Source organism: Cryptomeria japonica, chromosome 7, assembly GCF_030272615.1.
Source record: "Cryptomeria japonica chromosome 7, Sugi_1.0, whole genome shotgun sequence".
NCBI classification, from domain to species: Eukaryota; Viridiplantae; Streptophyta; class Pinopsida; order Cupressales; family Cupressaceae; genus Cryptomeria; species Cryptomeria japonica.
The window spans coordinates 589,088,307-589,098,870 of NC_081411.1; positions in this window are offsets into that span (position 1 = coordinate 589,088,307).

Below are 10,564 nucleotides of genomic sequence, written 5' to 3' on the forward strand. Positions count from 1 at the left end.
GAGTCTCTTTAAGATTAGCTTGAAATCTGGCACAAAGACACATACCATGCATAATATCTGATCTAGTCTGAGTTAGGTACAACAATCCACCAACCATAGATCTATACAAGGCCTAATTCACTTTCCTAGGTTCATCATTCTTAGATGACTTGCATCCAATACCTTTACAAAATACCAACTTCATCAAATACTTATCTAATCTTGCATACCAGGCTATAAGGGCTTGCTTTAGTCCATACAATTCTTTCTTCACTCTGTATACCATGTCTCCTTAATCTGATAAATAAAATCCTTTTGGTTGCTCAATGTAAACTTCCTCCTCAAGATCACCATTCAAAAAGGTTGACTTGACATCCATGTGATAAACTTTGAAATTCTTGTAAGTAGCATAAGCTAGCAATAATCTAACACCATCAATTCTAGTTACAGGGGAAAAAGTTTCTTCATAATCAATACCTTCCATCTGAGATCATCCCTTACATACCAATATTTCTTTGTTTCTTACCACTTCATTGGCTTCATTCAATTAATTCCAAAACACCCATTTAGTGTCAATCACATTTTTGTCTTTAGGTCTCAGAACAAGATCCGAAGTGGTATTCTTTTCAATCTGATTTAACACCTCCTCCATAGATTTTATCCAATTCTTATCGTTACATGCTTCGGCAACATCTTTAGGCTCAATCTTAGAAATCAGACATATCTCTTCAGCAACAAGTCTTCTCCTAAAAATCACACCCTTGTTCTTATCACCAATAATTTGATTCTTAGAGTGGTTCAATTTTACATACCTCGAAGTCTTCAGATTATTCTGATCCTCAGGCTCTTCAAGTCCTTCATCGACAACAATAATATCTGGATTAACTGTCTCTACTAGATTAATCTTCTTGAGGATCTTAGTCTGTGTAGGCTTAAAGACAATATCATGTTCATCAATCTCATATCTACATGCTCTGATATGGTTACCAAAACATTCATCAACTTTTACATTTGCACTTTCTACTATCTTTTTCAACCTCTTATTGAAATACTGGTAGGCCTTGCTCATTGTAGAATATCCCAAGAAGATTCCTTTATCACATCTTGCATCAAACTTTCTTATATCCTCATCTCTTTTTATATAACATTTTCTTCCAAAAACTCTGAAATATCTAACTATAGGAATGTTGGCATTTGACAATTTGAACTAAACCAGTAATGTGTGTTTTCTTGATGCAACTAGTTTAAGTTTGTTGTGCATAGATTTTAGATTTATGTATGATGAATATTTTGTATGTTGTCATTGATGGCAACTATGTTTCTTTAAGTCATCTAGGTCTTACAGTTCAACCAAAAAGGCTTACCCTATTAGCAAAGACAATTTTTATTAGAACTAGTTATTAAGACTTCAACCGGTAAAAGACTGACAGTGTTACATTCTAACAACCCATACATGAAAATCATGAATATTGAGATGATAAAGTTTTGCAATAGCATTGAAGACTATCAGATGAAGATATGTTTGTGACCACATGTATAGATTTGATTAGGTGAATGAGATTTGTTTCACTAAACAGATTATTTGATGAAGACTTAACCTTTAGTGATGAAAATCACTTAGATCAGTAAAATGACACATAATTGGATTTGTTATGTCAGTGACCGACATAACTAAAGTGTATAATGAAAGATTGTCTAGATGCATTGAACCTAGAGAATTGTAACAAGGTTCTAGCCGACCTTATGATTATTTTAAATGTGTGATGAGGTATGAAAGGATATATGTATATGAGCTTGATAGTGTGAAAGATCATGAGTGAATTTTGTATTTCTGATAGTGAGATAATCAAAGGAGTTGAGAGATTAAGTCTATGTGATGTTTTAATATTATGAAGGGGATCTTATCAGACACTAAAGGTGTTATACTACGATCATTTGTACTTGATGTTTCCCTAACAGTTGTAGTAAGAAAATCCTCTTACAAGGTCACTCCTAATAGGTTGCAATCGGATCCTAATAGGTCTGATCATTAAATCATCTAACCAAGTGACACATTAACTTGTGTTTGCAAATCCCAATAACTTGGGTAGCTCCTAATAGGGTTGGTCCTCACAGGTATTTTGTAAATCTCTTAACTGGTCTTAGACACTCTTAACAGGGTGTGCCCCTAACTAGGTGTTGTAGACCTTAATCGGTCAGATCTCTATACTGCAGATAGTGGATATTGTGGGTACTAACTCCCACCATGGTTTTTCCCATTTGGGTTTACCACATATAAAATCTTGTGTCATGTGGTTTATGCTTTATGTGGTGATTGTTATTTCTTATATGCCTATTGTGTTTTAAGTTGGTGAAATTGATAATTAGATTTGTATTTTTTTTACTTGCACTGATTCACCCCCCGTCTCAGTGCCTTCTAAGTTCATCAATTGGTATCAGAGCCTAACTTCCTTAAGGCTTAACCTCTTGGAAGGGATCTCTAATCCTAAGGAAAATATGGGTGAAGGAATGAGCTACAGATAAATGGCTAAGGAACTTGTTGAAACTAAGGAAGAGCTAGGAACCCTAAGAGGCAAGTACAAGACATCACTAGCTAAAAGGAAAGAACTGATTGAACAATTTTTGGACATCTCTGACAATAGTTCTTCAGATGAGGCGAACAGTGATGCATTGGTTAAAGAAGTGGAGAAGTTTTATGGTGAGAAGACTAATTTAAGAAGAGAGTTGGAAGCACTTACAATCCAGATGAGTGAGTAACTTGAAGCTAGAAGAAAGGCTGAAGATCAGATCTGAGATAAAGAGCATGAAATCTTTAAGATTAAGAAGGAGAATGCAACTTTGTATGAACATTGGCATGAGGAGAAAGAATTAAAAAAAGCGTTACAATCAGATCTTGAAATGGTAATGTCTCTTAGAGAGACCCTAATGAAAAGAAATGAAGATCTTACAAAGGAACTTGTTGAGGCCAATGAGAAGCTTGGTAAATTCAATAAGAGTTCCTCTATGCTTGATGAATAGATCCACTCTCAGAGGATGAAAGGAAATACATTTGGGATAGTATACAATACATCTTAGAAGGGAGAACCTTCCACTACCAAGAGAAACATGCATGCAGGTAAAAGAACTCCTAAGGCTCAGAAGCCTACCGATAAGAAAGCTTACAAACCTGTTTCTTTTAACTGTCATAAATGAGGACATACTGCTAATGTTTGTAGAAGATATGATGCTAATACTGGTTATAGACCTAATACTATATATGTGCCTAGAAAATTTGAAGGTTACTATTATACATGCAACATGTATGGGCATAGATCTATTGAATGCAGGTATGGAGCTAATTATCCAACACTTCATATGAACCCAAGATCTGTTGGTGATTGGAGAATTAATTTCAATGATTGAAGAAACACAAATTGGCAAAGACCCTATGTTAACCAGTCTAGTCCTTATGAGATGGAGAAGAGAGTCAATGTGATTTGTTGAATCTGCAATAATTTTGGACATGTGGCAATGGACTGCATAAGAAGAACATGTAGAGGAAATGTAGGACCTTGGAGAGCATCTGAAATGACATCTTATCATTGCAACAAACTGGGACACATTGCCAAGTTTTCATAACATAGAAGAACCAACCGGTGAATCATCTTGCAGACCGGAAAGGAAAGAAGACAATTTCTATTGAAGAAACTAGAGATGAGATGAATATAACCTAGAAGAATAAGAGTGATGAAAAACGATCTGAGGAATCAAATTCTTCACCTAATATGGAGAATCCATCACCGACAAACTAAGTTGTTTCTACAACTTGGGGTGAGCTTATTGTCAAATCTTGAGTTAAACCCTTGGATGATGTATTGTAAGTCAAATCTACATATTATGATGCATTTTGATGTTTTGATGTGTTTTTGAATCTTAATGGGTAAATAACATACAGTTTTTCTATCGGCAATATGCTTTAGAGTATTTTAAGGTGTTTTAGGGTTTTATTGGTAAATGCATTTATTGTGGTAGAGAAAGTGCAAATAAAAGCAACATTTTGAATTTTAGTTTACACATTGCAATCTTAAGAGCATTTGGTGACCGAGAAGAGAAAATAAAAGTTTGTGCTAGCAACATTCAAACCATTTTCCAGCAATCTGTAGTAAAGTTTGAATCAATGATCGAGTATTGAAATTTTTTGATGGTTGGAAACCCTAGTACCAGAGTAGAAAAGGTATTTATCTGAGAAATCCTATTCTTTGCTTGGTGATTTGCATATTTAAAATGGATACACCTCACCTTGTCGATGTGATTGAGAGGGCAAGACCAGAATTTAAAAGACATCCATATAAGTCTGAGGAAACGGACCCTGTCGGTGCCCTATTAGGTGTACTGAATGAAGTTTTACATGTAGAAGATGTAAGATCCTTTTATCATTGTAAACTTGAGGACATAGGTGTGATTGTTATTTTTAATTAGTACAAATCTTTGTGTGACGAGAAAGGGATACTGAAAGAATAGTTTAGAAGCATCGCTGACAAAGGGTTTCATCATGTGATCAATTTCATTGATGATTTGGTGATGGGTTAGTGAGATTTTTTTTAAGCCGGATTCATGATCAATTCATGTAGCTGGATAAACCTCATAAGATAACAAAGGAAGCAATCCATACGGTAACTGGATTCTGCTCAACTAGTGAAATGCCATTGCTGAGGTCAGTACCTAAAACTGATGTTGAGAAGCTAACAGGATCTAGATGGGATAGAAGAGCCATGACTATGACTGGTATTAATGATCATGCAATTAAATTTGCATCAATGGTAATTGGTTATAAAATCTTCTATTAAACATAGAGTGCCACTGAGAGGGGGGGGTGAATCAGTGGTTTCTAACCTTTTGGATTTTCAAAATAAACTTCAAAATGCCAGTTATTCTCTTAACCACTAAATAATAATACCGGTAGAACAAGATAGAAAACCAAAGAGATCATTCACACAAATAAAACTCACAACACCAGATTTACGAGGAAAACCCAATGTGAGAAAAATCTTGGTGAGAAAAACTACTGGAGACTATTGCTCCAATCCAACCTCACATGTAAAATACTGACTTACAAAGATTTAGGGCACCAACCCAAGGAGCAACAAACCCTACACTTTTAGGGCACCAACCCAAGGAGAACCAACCCCTGCACCAAGCTTCAACTTGGCAAAGTATATTGAAATACTATTTGAATGCAATTAAGGCTTCTTGTTGCAAATGAATTCTGCAACTCTTTGATCAAATAACTCATTGCCAGTTGACAGTCTTTTCTCCTTTGTTGAATCTCGCACTACCGGTTGTGAGATTACTGTCTCTGATTCTCAGTCTCTATTATCTTTCTCTTCCTCTCTCACATAGTCTCTCAACACACTATGTTACTCTTGGATGCTGCCTACTCTTGCAACACCTTGTCAGTTAGGTTCAATTGCAAGACTATAGTTATGCCAGTAGAATCCTTTCACCGATATGTCTGCTCACATACACTGCAACTTTCTTAGAATAATTTATAAGGCAATTAATTATTCTCTTTAGTAACTCTTTCTTTTCTCTTCTTCTTCTTTGCAACATCAACACCCTTTGTTTTGAGCTCTCCTCTTTTATCCTATGATTTCCCGCTAGAAAGCAATTCAAACTTCAAAGCAGTTAGGGTTTCCTCTTCTCAACACAATCTTCATGAGATCTGATCCAGCCTGTCTTTGATCGATCACTTGTTCTTCAAGAATGCATCTGTACACAATTTCCATTATCCAATGTATATTTTCTAAAAATAGCAATGTCGAACAAGATCTCCTACCTTGAAATCTGTCGACTCATAAAAATGCTTCATCTATTTCCTTTTTGAGGTCTTCCTAAATTGGATTTCCTTTGCATTGATCTAGGTGCCAACTACTCCATGATCTTCCTCTATCATTGTTTCTTCCTTGAGCCGCAACAGTCAGATACAATCCTATGATTTGTGGTTGTTTTATTAATGGCGATTATTTGTTTCAATAAACCTGTCAATTGGGGCATCACCGACCACAACATGTTTTCCACTTTTCTCCATATGGCATCAAAATGATCAAGATGTGGCCCACCAACACATAGTCAATCCAACAAACTCATACCAGTATATTCCTTTGCTGGTAGAACTTTCTTCTTCTGCTAACCCATAGAGCACACTATACCGATAATACATCTTCACCTCCAGTGGTTTGTGACAACTTTCAGATTTTGCCTCTTCATCATAAACAAGAAACCATCTTCAGACCAATTTGTACCTTACCGGTAGGCCTTCATTCTTTCTTCTCACACTCATGATAATATCCATCATTTCGGTTGACATCAATGACAACTTACCAAAATGCCAACATCTTCTATTCAAGCAAAACGAATAGTATACTGGCAGCAACAATATGCATTGCATACTGAATGGTAAAGGAGAATGTGGACTATGATCTTGCAGAAGCATTAAGGAGCCAATTAATGGAAAATCTAGAAGCTATGAAGAAGGACAAGAAGCTAAGTTTTGAATTTGGACAACTAATTTTGGGATTGTTTTTTCTATTTTCAAAACTATTTCCCTAGTATTGGAGATGTTTAGTGGATAAATGGTTCCCTCACCCTACTACAGATGAAGAGAAGTATTAGGATGTTGAAAGACAAGTTTGATGATGCTTCATGGGGATATTTTAATAAATTTTAAAAGAAAATGTATGCTAGGGAACGCATACTAGCAGAAGTAGTCAAACGGTATGAGGATTCCATTTGTTTTATGGTAGACATGGATACATGGATGATGGAGGCTGTGATTCCTAGGACCACATGGGTAATTCCCATGGGATATGAAGTAGACAAAGATCTACTCATTGCTTATGTTGATCATTTACTAGAAAAACCAGTCGAGACCACTGCTGAAAGGTTTGGAACCTATAAGGAGAAACTACTTCTAGTACACTCTGAATTACAGCGACTGGTAATAGCAAAGAAAGTAAGGAAAGAGGTGGATTCCTTTTCTGAATAGGTCAGATTCACTAAAGAATAGAAATCAACAACAAGAGCCAAACATGAGGCCAAACAAGGTGGAACTTCTAGTGTACCAACTGGTACCTCCACTGGTAAGACAAGAGCAACCAAAGTAGTAGAAAAGAAGAATCTAGAAGAAACAAAGGTAAAGCCTGCTAAATCCCAAAGAGGTAACCCCTCTATAATACAATTTAGAAGGAAAGGTAAACCTATTGAACCTCTTGTTGTGCCTACCCAAATCAGTAAAAGAAAGAAGGAAAAAGTGTTAGGGTTTCAAGTAGATCCAAAGCAAATAAGAACTAACAATTATATGCAGATTTAAATACAAAAGATAAAGAAATAAAACAAGACATAGATAACACAGAGATTTAACGTGGTTCACCCAGAATGGGTTACATCCACCATACACAGTCATCCAATCTTTCTTATTATCCAGCAAAAATAGTACATCAACCTTACAATGCTTTAAGCATCCTAGCCGCTTATAACATGCGTTTTTAGGGCAAAAACAAAGTTGACCATTTTAGGGTTTTATTACAATGTTAGTTTTCATCAAAAAAAATACCCAAATTTTTTTTTTATCAGGGGCTCCCACCCCCGAACCCCCACTTTTCTCGAGGGCTATCACCCCCAAACCCCTACCTGGGGCTTGGCTCGGCCCCAGACCCCGGTGAGGATACGTGCTGAGTGTATAGTACTTTCCTGATCAGTCGCCACATTTTAACAATCTCCCACTTGGAGACTGATACTATATGACACCATTGTACATGCAACATCTGCTAGATAAAACACTAGGACTCGACTAGTATAAATTCCACAATTATCAATCAAGAAGACCAACAGAAACTGATGAAGAAATCAACTTATCCTATGGAACTGCCTTCGTGAACATATCGGCAGGATTCTCACTTGTGTGAATCTTCTCAAGCCGTAACTGACCCTCCTTCAAAATAGTTTGGATGAAGTGGTACCTGAGCTGAATGTGCTTTGTCCTTGAATGAAAAGAAGAGTTCTTCACAAGATGAATGGCACTCTGGCTATCAATATACAATGGGCTATCCTCTTATGTCTGACCCAATTCCTCCAAAAAACATTGCAACCAAATCATCTCCTTGCTGGCTTCTGTAGCAACAACATACTCAGCTTCAATGGTTGAAAGTGCAACAACCTTTTGCAGCCTAGAAATCCAACTGACTGCAGTTCCCCCTATAGTAAAAACATACCTTGTAGTACTGCTTCGTGAATCAATATCACCTGCCAGATTAGAGTCAACAAATCCACTCAGAGCAGCATTAGATCCTTTGAAACATAATTCCTTCGTAGTAGTTCCTTTCAAATACCAAAGAATCCATTTCACAACATTCCAATGTTCCATACCCGGATTACTCATAAACTTGCTCACAACTCCCACTGCATGTGCAATATCTAGCCTTGTGCATACCATTGCATACATCAGACTACCAACAGCTGATGAATACGAGATGTAAGACATTTTATTAACCTCTTCCTGTGCCTTTGGGAACATCTCCTTAGTCAATTTGAAATGACTAGTCAAAGGTGTACTAACTGATTTTGCATCCTGCATGTTAAATCTTTTCAACACCTTCTTTATATACTCACTTTGGGACAAATTCAAGGTTCTATTTTTCCTGTCTCGTGTAATCCTCATACCGAGAATTTGCTTAGCTGCACCCAAATCCTTCATAGCAAATAACCAGGCTAATTTCTATTTAAGATCACTTATATGTTGCATGTTAGACCTAGCAACAAGCATGACATCAACATAAAGCAACAGGATAATATAATTGTTGTATATGGTGAAAATGGATAACAATAATGACAATATTGAAAGGCTAAATGAATTCAACCACAAAACCCTAGCCTAACAATCAACAAAGATCCACCATAACATATGAAGATTACCTAAGACAATGCAAATCAAATGAAATCACAAAGATTATACCATCAAATGTCCAATAGGGTTTTGATCTCCATTCTTCCTATCTACATTGATCTTGCTTGATATATTTGCTCTCAGATTTTATATGCACAAGAGCTCAACAAAGAACGGAATGTGGTTGCAAGTAGGATCGTAGTGTAGTCAAGTCCTTAAGATGATTCATTAGAATGATTGATTAGGGTTTGATAATGAAGAAGGCATCTCCTTAAATAGAAGACACAATATGAAATGGAGGGATAAGATTGAGAGGTGTAAAAAGGAGGTCGGCTAGGATTAGAGGGTAGGTAGAAGAAATAATAGAATAATGAAAGTGGTAGGTAGTGTAAGAATTAAGAGATGAATGACATGTGTCATGTGTAGAAAAGGCTAATGAATTAATTAAATAAATAAAGATTTATTTAATTAATAGAAGAAGTGAGATCAATTAAATAAATAAGATATTTATTTAATTTAGGAAAAGGATAATTTAAATAAATAAATGTATTTATTTAAATGAGAAATAAGGCTAGAAGAGGATAAATGAATTAATTGAATAAATAGAGATTTATTTAATTAATAGAAGAATTAGGCTTAGATAATTAAATAAATAAAATATTTATTTAATTAGACATGACAATTTTAGGTGTCTACATTTTGCCCCTCTTTGAGATAATGCGGCTTGTCGCATTGTTTCAAAGAAGATAAGATGAACTGATACAGAGTTGCCCTAGAATGGGAATGATATGCCCCCTCGAGAGATTGGATGAAAATGTCTGAAAAGATTGCAAACAATCTCTCGATAAGAAAGAAAGGCTAGAATGGACTGATCGGATAAGGTGACAAAGTCACGGGATAATGAAGACTGACTCGGGAAATGAAGGCGAGGGCTAGGGTAGGCTATAAGATAGACTACGGGCAAAAGACATCCTCATTGTCATCTACACCATCATGAGATCAAAGTGCAGAGCAAGAAAAGAGCAAGAGCAGTCAGTAGCGATGGCTTTGGTTCATAGATTCAACCGCGTTCCCCGATTCCAGAGGCCAGCAGAGGTAGGAGAGCCGGTAAGTACCATCAAACCTCCTCGTATTTTGACGCATGTATTTTTGTCATTAATGCATGCTAGTTAGAGCAATAAATGCGCTTAGGAATAGGGTACCAAAAAAGTCTGAAAATGTGCAATCACGTCTGCATCGGTGCCAGGCACGTCTGTGTATGACAGGCGCGTCTGTGTCGGTGCCAAGCACGTCTGTGTCGGTGCCAGGCACGTCTGTGTCTGGAACCGCATTTGTGTCGATTGCGGGCGCGTCTGTGTCGTATAGGGGCGTCTGCGTCGCCAAGTCACGTTTATGCATGGTATGAGCGTGTTTGCGTTATACAGGTGCGTCCATGTTGTACAGGCACGTCTGTGCAGTCTATAGGCACGTTTGTGTCAGTCAAGCACGTTTGCATTGAAAAATGCAAGTTTTGGTCTTCTAGGTCAAATCGGCAATTCTGTGATGAACATATGTTGTCGATTGGATAAGCTGCTGAGAGGATACACTCAAGCAGGTCCTCTAGGAAGACTAGGATAGATCAAGGCACTTTGTGATGAACAGTGAGTACCAAGATAGAGTACTTTG